Raw genomic sequence first — 16,714 nt, 5'->3', positions numbered from 1 at the left:
TCCTGGCTGATTACCAGTATCCACACATCAACCCCTGAAAAGACTTCCATTCCACGACTACACCTAGAGGACATCTAAGAAAAGACTTTCAGAGACTTTAAATGAACAGTTTTGATTTGTTGTTTTTGTTTTTGTTTTGTTTTTTTCTCTTTCTGTTATAATATACACCATCTGTAATATGTATTCTCTGCAGAGGCCCTCCCTTTGCAAGACTAATGTCAAAGCGTCAGTTCATGAGGACAAAAAAAAATCGCCCCTCTGGACAAAACTTTCCTCTCTTCCTTTTCTATATTGTTGTTCACATATTATTAGTTATCAATAGTTATTATATTCTTTTTACTGTTCCGTCAAGGAAACATTTTGTTTCTTGAGGAACAACAGGGGGGACTGTAACGATTGGAATAACGCCACCTGCTGGATACTAACTGTAGAAGAGTTCTGCCCATGAAGCGAAGGTCTTTGAGGGCAAGACCAGGAGTCTTGTCTTTGGTATCAGGAAGTGACGCGGACTAGTGGGAGGAGGAAGGAAGAGACTGGCGCTCAGGCTTGCGCTTTTTTTCCTCTGGACTCTGGTGGAGAGCGGAGCTAGAAATGTGCTCTCCCTTTAATAGATAGGAATCTAGGCCTTTTTCTCTCTCTTTACCAAATTCTTATTCTCCTTAATAAACGCTTAAAAGTCTAACTCTTGCTAAAGTTTATAATTTATTGGCGACCACTCATTAGATATTTTAGACAGTTTAGCTAGAATTTTAGCCCTTAACAGTGTCAATTGTAAAAGGAAGAGACTAGACCTGATGACTTTGTGGGGTGCTAAAATTCTATAACTATATGTTAAAATGATCATCTGAATTACTAGAGGAAAACCAGGGACAAAAGAGGCTCACCAAAAACTTGCTCCTGATCTCTATTTCTCATCTGCCTCCATTGGTATTTCTGAAACTTTTCTTTGTCCCACTTTATCTTCCTTGCTGGTCATCCAAGGAAGACATTATTATAAGAAGGATCACGATAAATAAAATTATTTGGGTCTATATGGATTTACTTCATAGAGTCACTTTTAGATGCGACAAAGCCAGAAACATAAGGCTGAATGCCAGGACTGACATTTATAGTCAAGCAGTTGGGAGTTCAACATCAACAAGAAACAATTGAAAACAAAACCAGAGCATATGGTTTTATATGTATATATGTATATGTCGTTGTTATTTGAGTTTATGGCGAAGCTAATTTCACAGTTTGGTGCCAATTAAAATATTTGCTAATATTTGTCCTGTTTTTAGTGAAAAAAAAGAGTTCAGTGCCCTATACCCCAACAGAAACTTGCTTTGCCAAAAAAATCTAGGCATATTTTTGCCAGTAATGGAGCTCATACTGTGAAAGTTCAACGTTTTGATTTTTAAAATTCTTGTTTTGTTCCTCTTTATGAAAAATAAATGAAACAGGGGAAGCTAGGTGGCGCAGTGGATAAAGCACTGGCCTTGGATTCAGGAGGACCTGAATTCAAATTCGGTCTCAGACACTTGACACTTACTAGCTGTGTGACCCTGGGCAAGTCACTTAATCCCCATTGCCCTGCAAAAATAAATAGATAGGGGAAGCTAGGTGGCACAGTGGATAGAGCACCAGCCCTGGAGTCAGGAGTACCTGAGATCAAATCCGGCCTCAAACACTTAACACTTACTAGCTGTGTGACCCTGGGCAAGTCACTTAACCCCAATTGCCTCACTAAAAACAAAAACAAAAACAAAAATAGATAGATAGACAGACAGACAGACAAATAAATAAATGAAACACAAGGCTCCTAAAATGTGAATCTCACTTTTTAAGTAATACAGAAATTGCCAAATAATATAAAATAATTATAGTATTTAGACAGGTTCACATTTCTGGAGCATTTTTAGGTTTACAAAGTACTTTTATATTCTCATAGAATAGCATATACATATATATATGTATATACACATACTCACACATATACATACACCTATTTGTATCTAATGGTAGCCATCTCTAGGGTGGGGGTGGAGAGGAGGGAAGAAAAAAGGAAAAAATATACATGATAATTTTGGGGGGGGAGGGGGGAGGCAATTGGGGTTAAGTGACTTGCCCAGGGTCACACAGCTAGTAAGTGTTAAGTGTCTGAGGCTGGATTTGAACTCAGGTCCTCCTGAACCCAGGGCCAGTGATTTATCCACTGTGCCACCTAGCTGCCCCAACATGATAATTTTGTTGTATATTGTAAAGGAATAACAAATTGTGCTGGAGATTTGCAGTTTCATGTGCATCATCTTTTTTTGGGGGGGGCATCATCTTTTTTATTGTATTATGTTATGGAAATGCTTGTTTTGTTCGATGAATGAAAAAAAAATTTAAAAGTCGATTTCAAGTTTGTTTTTCTTGGTAAAAACAAACAAAAAACAAGTTACTTTTCTTACAACCCTAAGAAGCAGGCAGTACAAATATTGTTATTCCAATTTTTCTGATGAGGAAACTCTGAGGAGTTGTGATATGCCTAAGCACTAAAGCTAGTAAGCATAACAGTTGGAACTTGAAAACAGTTTGGTCTTCCGGTTCCTGATCTAATGCTCATAAAGCCTTAGTAATCTGAAACTCCTAGGGAATTACCTGCTCTGGACAACTAGGAGTTTAGGTATTTAAGCACCTATTTTAAAAAAACAATTAACTTTGCTCTTCTCTTAAGAATGCAATGAAAATAATATAATCTTTTCTTGATGATTCAGGTCTTCATTATAAAAATCAAGTACTGTACTTTGCTACACTGTGCTATTTAATAAATGACACCATGAGGGGCTACTAATACATATACATACATGTGTATATATATGCATGCATGTGTACATACACATATACACACATGTATATATAAACAGCTATGAATATACAAATACATACATGTGTGCATGCATGTATGTATGCATGATTGCCTAAGCTAAATGGCTGCAGACTTTGTGCTTTGTGCGTTTCTGTGTATTTGGCTTTGATAGTTTTCCTCATTGACAATCTTCACTTAGAAGCACAAATTGGAAAGGGATCTTTAAAGTCATCTAGTACAACCCCTACCTGAACCATGAATTCAGCCTAACAAACCCTTCGTACATTATACGGGGGAAGGGGGGTCATCCCAGGAGGTAATCCAAGGTGCTCATCCAGGGACCAATGAAAACTTGCAGGAAATCACTATATTCCAAAAGAGACCATTTAACTCTGGGGCTGATCCAACTGGTAAGTTTCTCTTTATGTTGAGCTGTAACTTCTAATCACTGGCCCTCGTACCACCTTCTGGCATCAAGCAGAATAAATCTAATCCTTACATAAAGATGGCTATCATGTCACCTCTAAGTGTACTCTTCTCTAAGCTGAACATCTCCAGTGTCTTCAAGCAGTCCTCAGGGCAGGACACAATCTTTCCCACTTCTAATTTGCTACTTCTAATGTGGGATAGCTAGATCACAAAGCTCATAAGAACTGTGTATAAATTGAAAGCAAACAGGAATTGAAAATTTAAATTGGTCATTTACTTACTTATTCCTGGGTGGAGATTTAAACATAGTTTGGTGTCCTGCTTCTATTTTTGTTGGAAATTTAAGTAAGAATGTCAGAATCTTGACATGTAATCTTGACAAATTATTACTTGAAACTCCTTTTGGAAAAGATTTTGAAATACCTTACACTCTTCAGAAAGCAAACCAAGTAAAATTCCATTATATTAAGGATTTCTGGATGAAAATATATCAATGCCAATTATAAAAATTTCATATAGAAATGTAATTGATGTACATCAATTGCCATAGTGAGGAGCCTAAAAAAACCCCAACAATCACATTAGTCAGCAAATACTTGCTTTACTTGCCAAGCAGAAAGATATGGCAGTCAACAGTAATACAGTTTAGAATATAAATTAGTTTGTCAAACAGCAAAAAGCAGAGGAAGATTATGAGTTGCATCATTTTATAGATAGGGAGAAACAGTGGAAGGTAAAACCAGTTTGAGGAAAACTCTCCCAGAGACCTACCTAAGGAAAGTTATACCAAGGGCATTTAAGGATCAAGAAGTGGGAAGGAGAACAATAAATAGATAAAAGATGAAAAAGGACAACAAAGTTGTTGTTGTTGTTGCTGTTTTTAGCAACAAACTTTTTATTGTCAAGGACACAATATTTAGATTAGTCCAAGTGCACCCAAAGGAGGTCTGTGCTGCAAGTAACACAATTGGGAAGACATCAAAGAACTGATCCTTAAGGCATCTGAAGGATTTTCACATTCATTGAAAAACCTCTGATTTTATGACTACCAAAAATAAAGTGAGAGAGAACAATAAAGTCTGATTCATATGTCTACTTTCACATCTATGTAATTTTCTTGTGAAAATAATCTACACAGGCACTGAGGACATTTTTTTTTTTTTGGTGGGGCAGTGAGGGTTAAGTGACTTGCCCACGGTCACACAGCTAGTAAGTGTCAAGTGTCTGAGGCTGGATTTGAACTCAGGTCCTCCTGAATCCAGAGCCGTTGCTTTATCCACTGTGCTACCTAGCTGCCCCCACTTAGGGCATTCTTGATAAAAGTAGTAAAAGGGAAGACAGGAAGGATTTTGCAAGTGATATTTCAGAGTAGACCACAATCTTACCATGACACAAATGACTAAAAGATGAAAAAGATCTTGCAGCACAGCATTTGATTGGTAGACTGAAACACTCCCTTTAAAGGTCTCCTCCAAGAAATTGTCTCCCATGCAAATCTCAAAATTATACAAGACTTCTTGAAAGATAACAATAGAGATAACCTTAGTTAACAACCTTCTGATCATTCATTACCAGGTGAGCCAATGTAAGGAGACATATAGTGACCAAAGGTATTTACTACTATCATGGGGCAGCTAGGTGGAGCAGTAGAGTGCTGTGCCTAAAGTAAGAAAGAATCATCTTCTTGAGTTCAAATCCAGTTTCAGACACTTACTGTGTTGCCCTGGGCAAGTCACTTAACCCTGTTTGTTTCAGTTTCCTCATCTGTAAAATGTGCTGGAGAAGGAAATGGCCAACCACTCTAGTATCTTTGCCAAGAAAACCCCAAATGCAGTCATGAAGAGTTGGACACTACTGAAATGAATGAACAACACAATTAAGGCTCAAAAAGTGATTTATCCAAGATCCCATAGCCAGTAAGTAGGATTTGAACCCAGCTTACCCTGATTCTAAGTCCAGCACTCTATTTCCACTATGGTAATGTTATCAAACTCAAATGGATCCCTGTGACTGAGTATTTACTTAGAAAACCACAAACTAACATCATCTATCTTGTGTAATTATTATTTTTTTAACATTTTGTTAAACATTTCCCAATTACATTTTTTCCCCAATTACATTTTAATCTGGTTCTGCCTTGCTCTGGAATTTTTCCATGGGAAATTGGTCAGTAAATTTGACACTTCTATACTATGGCATGGTGTCTTGGCTAAAACCTCCCATATCTGTCTTGATGGACTCAGACTTCCCTATAACAGCAAAATTCAGATTCTTCCCAAACCAAAACCAAATTTTACTGATAGTAGAGGATTCTAAAGGATAGCAAAGTAATATATAAGTAAGACTAGCTTGGCAGGTGTCATTTACCTTTACCCAGAATTAACTTCTGGTATATAACTCTGGGTGTCATATTAAGTTAACTTCAGCTGGTCTTATAACATGAGGGCAAATATTTAAATGCTTCCCCAGACTCAATCTTCCATGCCATTTCCTATTCCATGCTTGATTGGGCAATCTGTTTGGCGCAGTAATGTGGAAAAGATGCCTTAATTGCACCAAGTGATCCTCATGGTATTCACTGTTCTCATTGAGGCCAGATGTATCTGAGCTCTCTAGCTTTCATTTAGATGAAGCTTTCTATCTTCAGAAGCATATAGGAAAAGCTCAACCTTTTCCTGGGAAGGGAAAGGTGGTAGAAGGGAAAAAAAAAATCCTACACAATTTTGAGTTTAGTATGCTTCCTCACACAAACGTTACTAGGAACTTCTATTGTTTTGAATTAGATTCAATTCTACAAGTATCGATAAAAAATTTTGCTATGCATCATGGATCCACACCTACTAGTTACTAACTTTACTAATTTTTAAACTTATACCCTGTGTACTGGGTCTATTTGTACCCAGTGCCCTTCCAGGTACTGTCTTCCTGGGCATATACTATTGTGGGCCAGAATTATGCCAATGAGACACAACACCGGCAAGGGAGCTTTGTTATGTTGCCCAGTTGATAAAATCTGTGGGGGTCTGTGGAGCCTAGGGAGCTCTGAGGCTCGCAGGCTGGATACACAGGCTAGAAATGCTGCTTCTATAGATAGCCTTTAATTCTTACTTTTCCCATTCTGCATAAATCATGACTCATTAGGAATCTAATCAGTGCTGTGCTGGAGCCAACTCTAACCAGCTCCAGAGGGCTGATTGCTAAACTTTCAGAGTGAACATTTATACCTCAAAATTGTCAAACACTACAAATCAGAGCTTGATTTATTATTTTGCTCATTGTCTAGACCAGGACAGCAAAGTTTTCTATAAATAATCAGATAATAAATATTTTAGGTTTTGTGGGCCAGGAGGCAAAATCAAAGATATTATGAAAGTCCTTATTATAATGATAAGAAAAAAATTCCCACAAAATTTTTATTAATTAAACTTAATATATAATAAGTATAATAATGATTGAGTAAAAACTTTTTTTTTTGGTAATACAAGTCTACTGATGAGAAAAATAGAATTCTTCTTGGAGGGATAACATTTCAATGAACTGAGGTTCATAGTGTTCACTACCATCAAAATATACTCTAATGTTCATCTGTTAATGTTGATCTGTAATGAGATTTTACATATTTCATCTTTGAAAATATCTTTTCATACAGGTAGGCACTGCCAAATACTAATATCAGTCCACAAGTACATGATTTTAATTGAGCATATTCATTATTTGGAAGGCATTTGATATTTGCCATTTAGAATGTCACTACATTGCAGATTAATCACTCCCAATTGAAATTCCTCAATTGCACAGGATTTGGAAATATGTAAATTTCCTTTGCATTTGCATGAAGGTCCAAAAATATCTACTGGAACTATATGTAGTATGAGGTCCAAAAATATCTACTGGAACTGTAGTATGAGTTCAGAAGATATATACACTGCAAATTTGTGTAGGAATGGAGATCTCACTTCTTGTTTTAACTTCTGGCAACCCAGGAAGTGCATAAAGAATATTGGGAATTATATAAAACAGCTTCCTGTTATTTGTGATTCAAGATTTTTATTGCTGAGTTGCCTTTACCATAGTATAAGTTTTGCACATAACCTCTGTTTTGCTTTGTAATTTTAGGTCAGATTCATTAAAGAAACCTCATTAAATAAGCAACAAAAGTGAATTTCTAAAAATTATTCAGTGTGTAATAATAGTGGTGGAAAGGAGTTATTTTAATTCAGAAAATTTCAATCTCAGCCCTAAGTTTGAAAAAAATCATTAACAAAACATTTTCCCCCCATATTTTCTTGCTTAGCATGATGGATATGCACTGGTAATAGAAAAAAAGAAAATGTCATGGTACAGCAATACATGTGGCACTCAAAATGCTATTGAGTTATAATTGCATCAGTGCAATCTGTAGAGCATTGAACAGCAGAGTGAAGTGATGAGAGTCACTTATGGTCTCTGTCGTCACTACTCATCTATGTTATCATAGAAGGAAAGCAGCCGTGGGCAATGTACAAATAAATGAGACTGGCTGGGTTCCACTAAAACTTTATTTAAAAATATAAAAACTACCCAGGCTGTACAAAAACAGGTGGTGGGCTGGATGATCCATGGATAGGAGTTTGCCAATCCTTGGGCTAAATTTAAGAAAGTGATGGAGAAAATGTTTTCGATGCAGATTACATTTACAAGTGTACTGTAGGTAGTTGTTTTTTTTGTTTTTTTTTAAGGGCCAGCAGTTAAACATTCATCAACGCATCCCTGAACCTAATGAACCAGAGAGCCATAACTGGATAACAGCTAGCATCAATATAGCATGTTGATGTTTGCAAAGCACTTTACAAATGTTATCTTCATTTGATCATCAAGACGACCCTGGGAAGTAGGTGCTATTATTATCCACATATTTACAAATAAAAAACTGAAGCACAGAGAGGTAAGCTACACAACCAAGAAGTGTCTGAAGCAGGATTCAAATTTACCTCTTCCTGAATTTTGAGTCTAAGACTTTATTCACTGCTTTAACTAGCTGCCTCCTCTAACTACCTGTATCACTATGGAAAGTAACTTGATCTCCCTGGGCCTCAGCTTGCCTCAACTATAAAATGAGGTTGGATTAGGGGGCAGCTAGGTGGCGCAGTGGATAAAGCACCGGCCCTGGATTCAGGAGGACCTGAGTTCAAATCCAGTCTCAGACACTTGACACTAGCTGTGTGACCATGGGCAAGTCACTTACCCCTCAGTGCCCTGCAAAAAAAAAAAAAAAAAAAAAAAAAGGTTGGATTAGAGGGGTTTGGGGATCCATTCTGTGGTAAAATATGAAAGTTTTTAACAGTCAGTTAGGATAACTGAAAGACGCCAGTTTTTCAAGGACCACCCTTTTGGGGAGGAGATGAACAGTCCGCCTGCTGCGCATGTCAGACTGCCTGCCGGGTACAGTCCGCCTGCTGCGCATGTCAGACTGCCTGCCAGGTACAGTCCGCCTGCTGCGCATGTCAGACTGCCTGCCGGGTACAGGCCGCCTGCTGCGCATGTCAGACTGCCTGCCGGGGTTTTTTTGACTTCCGGGGTGGAGAGAAGGGGAGTAGCCTTTTTTGCCGGCTTGGCGGGACTCCTGGCGGCGCGGGACAGACGGTCTGACTCACTCCAAAGGTGGCCTAAATCGGTTTGGTGAGTTTTTATAAGGAATATAGACTAAGCCTAGATTTAAGACGATTTGTACTGTATTTCTATTTTCCTATCCTTCTAATCAACAACACCTTATATACAATAAAGGCTCTATCTAGAAAACCAGAAGCTTCTTCCATTTACTAGTCTGGGAGATAAATTAAGGGAAGGGTTAAGTAGGGGAGATTTATGATCTAATATCCAATTTTAAATCTCACAGTTTGGCGACCACGAAGGGACCTTAAGGACCCTCCCACCCTCCCTAGTTTGGCCATAAGCCGGCTAATTCGGTGGATTTTCCAAATACCCCCCCCCCCCCCCCCCCCCCCCCGCGGACTTTCCCTTTGTCTAATCTCCCTTAAAGACTTTAAGCCTCTAAAAGTCTTGCTTTAAACAGAAAAGCCAGCCCAGTTTAAAGGGCAAGATGCTCGAATATTCTACCATCCCTTTGATTTTTCTCATCGGAATGTATTGGGACAGCATAACATCCCGACTTAGAGGAATAGTTTACTCAATGGTCCTTCATAACATTATTGGTTTTTTCCTCATTCAGGCAGCAAAAAGTTTTTTGTATAATAGTATACGTGAGAATCTTTGGGAAAATACGTTTAATATAAGTAGAAATTTTATGCCTGCAATTGAAATACCTTTTAATACCACATCCATAGTTCATACGACTAAGGATTTTATTTTTTTTTGTTGTTTTTTTTTTGTTTTTGTTATTATCATTGTTTTTGTTATTATCATTGTTATGATGTGGGGGAAACTCTCACATATGGAGAGAGACCTCAAAATGGCTGTTTCTACTAGAGATGATCCAAGTTCAGAATCAGATCAGCAGAAACTACTCCCTCTGCAGGAAGCTATAGAACATAGTAAGAAGGGAGTGCCAATTCAAGTCAGAAAATATAGCCCCTTTAGACCAAGTGACTTGAGCGCATGGAAATCAATCATCCCTAGTTTTGAGAAAAATCCAAACACTGTAATTTCACAGTTAAGGACTATATTTAATGCATATCAACCCAGTTGGGCTGATGTTACTTGCCTTTTGGAAACTTTACTGTCCCCAACTGAGATTACAGATATTATCTCAGCAGGAAATGCCCTTGTTGCGAAAGGTAAGGCCGATGTGGAATGGCCTCTAAAGGATCCAGAGTGGAATTATAATGATGATAGGGATTTCCAAAGATTAAAAGATGCTAGAGAAACACTTCTGAAGGGAATGGAATCTTGCTCTAGAAAACCGGAAAACTGGCAGAAATTTTTAAGCCTACCTCAGGAGGCTAATGAAAGACCAAACAGATTTTATGATAGACTTTGTGAGGCCGCTAGACAGTACACCAGATTGGATCCAGTAGATTTAAGAGATTCCTGTATCATTCTCAACACATTTGTTTATAATTCACTGCCAGAAATACGCAGATACTTTCTGAAACAATGTCCAGACTGGAGAAATCTCTCAGTAGATAGAATTAAGGAACTTGCAAATTATGTCTTTGACTCACGTGAGGAAGATCCAGATCACCCTAAACAGAGCATTCTGGCACCAGCGATTCCTAGTCAGCCATGTGGACACTGGAACAAGGACACTAAGGTGTGTTGTTACTGTCGTAAGGAGGGGCATGAATTGAGAGAATGTAGGACTTGGAGAAGAAATTCTAATTCTAATTACAGGCGAAATCAAAATAGAAATAGATCTTTTTGGAGGAATACAGAAAGGCAGTACCAGAATAATGGTAACCAAGACCCCCCTCAGAAGAGGACACAGGAATGATGGTGTCTTGGGGAGGAATGGAACATAGATAATGAAAGCCATATATTCCCAGATCCGGATTTTTTGAATGCACTTGTGCCAGTCCATTCACCTCCCCAGAGTAATGAACCACATGTCACCTTAAAAGTGGGGGAGACTTATTATGATTGTCTGCTAGACACAGGAGCCTCTAAATCAGTATTAGTAAGCAAACCAGATGCTGGGTGTAAACCTGTAGGATTTTTGAATGTAGTGGGAGTCTCAGGAAAGAGCCAGAGAGTGGCAAAATTGAATCCTCGCATGGTATCTATGGGGCCCTTAACAGTGGAACATTCATTTTTACTCATGCCTGATGCCCCTGTAAATTTATTAGGTCGTGATCTCCTTTGCAAGCTTAGAGCAACCATATCTTGTGCTCCAGATGGGGCTGTCTCCTTACAATTGCCAGAGGATACTGTTCATTTATTACCAATTTTACTTACAGAAGCTCAAGGAACAGCAGGGGAGGTATCCAAAATCCCCTCTGACATTCCTGAGTCTTTATGGGCCTCATCCCCTAATGAGGTGGGGCTCCTTAAGTCTGCCATGCCTGTTACCTTTAAAGTTAAGGGGGGACCACCCCCCTCCATTCCACAGTATCCATTGTCTAGGGAAGCAATAGAAGGGATCACCCCTATAATTGAGGCTTTGAAAAGCCAGGGTATTATTATTCCATGTCATCACTCTCCATGCAATACTCCCATTTTGCCAGTTAAAAAACCCAAGCCTGGGCCAGATGGTAAACCTGTTTATCGTTTTGTGCAAGATCTTAGAGCGATTAATAATTATGTTATTCCTAGACATTCCATAGTTCCAAACCCGGCTACGATAATTTCCTCGATTCCCTATGAATCTACATGTTTCACAGTGGTAGACCTTTGCTCTGCCTTTTTCTCCATACCAGTACATGAGGACTTCCAATATTTATTTGCTTTTACCTGGAAAAATAGACAGTGGACCTGGACTAGACTCCCACAGGGATTTGTAGACAGTCCCACATTATTTTCCCAAATTTTACAGCAGGATCTGGCCTCTATTACCTTTAAGGGCTCCATACTAGTACAATATGTAGATGACTTACTTTTGGCCTCTCCTAATGCTGAAATTTGTCAGGAAGATAGCCGTCACTTACTGCTGGAGCTGCACAAGAGAGGACACAAGGTTTCCAAGACAAAGGTACAATGGTGTTTGCCCCAGGTAGAATATTTAGGATTTATTTTGGCTGCTGGAACTCGCTCTGTCTCTTCTAAGAGAGTCCAGGCCATTCAACAACTCTCTGCCCCCACTACTAAGAGGCAGTTGAGAGCCATTCTGGGAGCAGCTGGGTACTGTAGACAATGGATACCCTCTTTTGGTGAAATTACTAAACCCCTCATAGCTCTTACAAAAAGTTCTGTTCCAGACAGTTTACAGTTGGATCCCCAGCATCTCTCAGCCATAAAAGAATTAAAACGGGCCTTGTTATCAGCACCTGCCCTAGGACTGCCAGATTATAGTAAGCCTTTCACTCTCTTTGTGCATGAACAAAGGGGGGTGGCTTCTGGAGTCCTGACTCAGTCACTGGGGCCTAACCAACGTCCTATAGCCTACTATTCAATTCAGCTGGACCCTGTAGCGGCTGGAGCGCCACCTTGCCTTAGAGCAGTGGCGGCCACAGCGCTTTTGGTAGAAAAAGCCTCTGATTTGGTCCTAGGTAACCCTCTAACTGTGCAATGCCCTCACGAAGTGGAGGCTCTCTTACTACGTCACAGGACACAAGCCTTTTCAGATCAAAGGCTGGCTAAGTATGAAATAACCCTGTTAGGTAATGAGAATATCACTTTAAAACGCTGCACAGTTCTTAATCCAGCAACACTACTCCCTAACTTACCATTCTCGGGGGAACCGTTGCATGACTGTGCTTCTTTAGTTGATATGGCTGAAAAACCCCGTGACGATCTTTTTGATACACCTTTAGAAAATCCTGATCTTGTCCTCTATACAGATGGTTCCTCATTTATGAGAGAGGGAACCCGTTTTACTGGAGCTGCTGTAGTTTCTGATTATGACACCCTCTGGGCAGCTTCTCTGCCTTCCCATTTTAGTGCACAGGCTGCTGAACTTGTGGCTCTTACACAGGCCTGTAATATAGCTAAAGATAAGAGTGCCACCATTTTTACTGACTCGAAATATGGCTTTGGCATATGCCACTTTATTGGTATGATTTGGCGTCAACGAGGCTTTCTAACATCCTCGGGCAAGGCTATTGCCAATGGGGACCTTATCAAGGACCTCTTAGATGCCCTAAAACTGCCTTCTTCCCTAGCCGTTGTACATTGCCCTGCCCACACAGGGAATAGTGATCCTGTTTCAAAGGGAAATGCACGAGCCGATTCTGCAGCCAAGCTTGCTGCATTAGAAGCTCCTGAACATGTATTTAACCTTTCACCTTCTGAGGATATTCCTTCCAACCTAACCTATGACGATTCTGAAGTAGAAAAGTGGAAAAAGAAATTTAAGGCGAAACAGATCAATGGCATCTGGGTGTCTCCGGAAGGTAAGCCATTTCTTCCCCGGAAATTCTACCACCAGGTATGCCTCTCTGTTCACAGAAAAGGCCATTTTGGTACACAAGGCATTGTAGACTCTATTAAGAGAACCTGGATAGCACCAGGTGTGACTAATACAGCATCTCGAATCTGCTCGGGCTGCTCCACATGTCAGTCTTATAATCAGTATGCTTTTAAGGCCAAAGCTTATGGAGGGCGTCCTCTAGCATATACACCTTTTGAGCACTTACAAATTGATTATATTACTATGCCAAAAGCAGGACATTATAAATTTTGCCTTGTTATAGTTGATCAGCTCACTCGGTGGGTGGAGGCCTTTCCCAGCCCCCGAGCCACAGCTGCCTTTGTTGCCAAAATTCTTCTTAAAGAGATAGTACCTCGTTTTGGCCCACCAGCCCGCATCGATTCTGACAAAGGCACACATTTCACTGATTCGATTTTATCCCAAATCTACTCTTTCTTGGGAGTGACTCCAAAATTCCACACGCCCTACCATCCACAAAGTTCAGGCCAAGTCGAACATATGAATAAAGAGCTTAAGAGTATGATTGGCAAATTATGTACTGAAACCCATTTGAAATGGCCTGATGTTCTACCATTGGCATTATTCTATCTACGAAGTAGACCAAGAGGAGAACTTCATATATCTCCTTATGAAATGCTTTTTGGTCACCCTCCTATCCAAGCTAAAACTTTTTCCCCAGTTTATACATCACTGGTGGGAGGTGATACTTCTGTTGCTTCCTATATACAGGAATTACAGACCAGGCTACGTGAACTCCATGAGGCAGGAGCTGTGGTCCAGGCAGGACCATTAGACTTTTCATTGCATAAGTTCAACCCAGGAGATAAAATATATGTAAAGAATTTTCAGAAAACCAGTGGAACTCAACCTGCCTGGGAAGGACCTTTTCAGGTATTATTGACAACTCCTACTGCCATTAAAATTGGTGAAAAAGACTCATGGATTCATTGCTCTCATATAAAGCCTGCACCATTCATAGGTGAAGAGATTTCAGATAGACCTGAGGTAGACGCTAAAGAGGTAAAAACCCTAAAGATAGCAACTGTTAAAGAGCAAAGAGAGTTCAGAGGAAAAAGGCAGTTCCCATTTAATAATCCCACTGATCAGTTAAATGCTTTGGGACTCAGTCTTCGTAAAGTATCAGGAGACGGAAATTGCCTTTTTAGGGCTTTAGCAGACCAGCTAGAAGGTCACTGTAGAAATCATCTCAGACACAGACAAGAAGCTGCTTCTTATATGATTAACCATAGACAAGAGTTTGAGTCTTTTATAGTAAATGACTCCCCTTTTGAAGAATATGTTGATGAATTAAAGAAATTTGGAAAGTGGGGAGGAAATGATACAATTGTAGCATTTGCTAAGCAGCATCAGCTGAATGTTGTGGTTCATCAATTAAATCAGCCTTTATTGAAAATCAGTGGCACAGACAAAACTGATGCTAGAGAACTCCACATTTTCTACCATAAAGAACATTATGACAGCATTAGAAAGATCAATGACAATTCAGAAACCCCTGCCACTTTGGCATGCAGAGAATTGGGGAACCAGTTAAAACAATGTGGCATACCCCAAACTCTAGCAGCTTAAATACCTTAAAATTTAACAAGCATTTCCTTCCACAGGCAAAAGCACTGAAGCACATGGCCTAGTTTTCTGGCCCACCTCAATTTCTCCCACCCTTTTCCCTACCCTATACCTATTTTTTTTTTAATCCTTTTTGCTTTTTGTTTTGTTTTGACTTTTGAAAGGCACTGAAAAGACCTGGAATTCACCACACCTTTAAATTCTTTAAGAGCACAAAAGGGTGCTTAGCGAATCTTTTGCCTTTTATTTTTGGTTTTTGGTTTTGCTTTGTTTTTTTTTTTTTTTTACTTTTGTTTCTTTTGCTTTTCTTTAAAAACCCGATTTTGTGAACTAAGTGACTTTTCAAAGGCATTTTAAGTATATGCCATTGAATATTGAATCTTGCTAATTGAAGTCTTACTTCTTTTTGATAAATTAATCACCACTTTAAGTATCTGCTACTGTTATACTAGAGAATTCATGTATAAGATGATATGGTTTACTTGCTAAAAGAAGATTATGTGATAATGTCTAATGTAATCAGCTATTTACATTCGTTTATTATTTATATGTCATTATACTCTGGGTATGGTTTGGAATTATTGTATATATCACTAATATATTCTCAGTTATGCAGCATAGCACGCATTTTTACCATCATACTGTCTTTGGTGAAATTAATGAGATTTCAGAAATATGGAAACTTATCATTTCAGAGACTAACTTGCTGTGAACTCTGATGCAGGCCCTGGAGAGAATATATGTGCAACAAAAGGAGAGACAGGTATACGTAAGTCCATGGTTTGCTTATGATGGTGACTATGTAGAGCACAATTACTAGGCACAGTCCAGTATTCATCCTCTCTCCCTCCTAATTTAACCTAATTTAACTGAACTTAATTATCTTTTTATCTCACTCAGTTGAACTCACCTGTGGCCTAGCACAATCACTGGCTATCTCGGAACCATGAGATATGGTATGATAACCTTTCCATAACATTTTCAGGTGTCATGAACACATACTAAATTTGGCTTTGATCCAGACACATGGTGGTAAAAAGTGTTACAGATTGCATAACTACCTCAACCCTCTATTAGAAGTCTAAGGATATAAAGGAGGGAATGTAATGGAATTTATTAATTTGATCATTGACAATGCTATGCTAAGGTTTAGTAAAAAATACAGCAATTCAAACAGTTAAAGAAGATAATCCAGCTTTCCAGACCAGAGTCCAGAGTCCAGAATCCAGACCAGAGTCCAGAACCCAGTTTTCCAGACCAGAATCCAGTTTCCTCCTGATGACATCTTACCACTTCAAGAAGACAAGAGAACTCAGAGACTTTATATGAACTGTTTTGCTTTATTAGCTTTTACTATCTCCTTTCTGTTATAATATATACTATCTGTAACATGTACTCTCTGCAGAGGCTCTCCCTTTGCAAGACTAATGTCAAAGCGTCGGTTCATGAGGACAAAAAAAAAAAATCGCCCCTCTGGACAAAACTTTCCTCTCTTCCTTTTCTGTATTGTTGTTCGCATATTATTAGTCAGCAGAAGTTATTATATTCTTTTTACTGTTCCATCAAGGAAACATTCCATTTCTTGAGGAAGCAAAGGGGGGAAATGTGGTAAAATATGAAAGTTTTTAACAGTCAGTTAGGATAACTGAAAGACGCCAGTTTTTCAAGGACCACCCTTTTGGGGAGGAGATGAACAGTCCGCCTGCTGCGCATGTCAGACTGCCTGCCGGGTACAGTCCGCCTGCTGCGCATGTCAGACTGCCTGCCAGGTACAGTCCGCCTGCTGCGCATGTCAGACTGCCTGCCGGGTACAGGCCGCCTGCTGCGCATGTCAGACTGCCTGCCGG

General features: G+C 39.3%; 1 protein-coding gene across 2 annotated transcripts in view; it reads right to left on the bottom strand.

Moving 5' to 3' along the window:
• The window catches only part of FARS2 (phenylalanyl-tRNA synthetase 2, mitochondrial), a 666,913-nt gene that overhangs the window by 161,806 nt on the left and 488,393 nt on the right, over positions 1–16,714 (bottom strand). The window lies entirely within an intron of this gene.

The sequence above is a fragment of the Dromiciops gliroides genome, chromosome 1 (genome assembly GCF_019393635.1).
Source record: "Dromiciops gliroides isolate mDroGli1 chromosome 1, mDroGli1.pri, whole genome shotgun sequence".
Classification (NCBI taxonomy): Eukaryota; Metazoa; Chordata; class Mammalia; order Microbiotheria; family Microbiotheriidae; genus Dromiciops; species Dromiciops gliroides.
The sequence above is the reverse complement of the archived record's forward strand: the minus strand, read 5'-3'. Positions and strand labels throughout refer to the sequence as shown.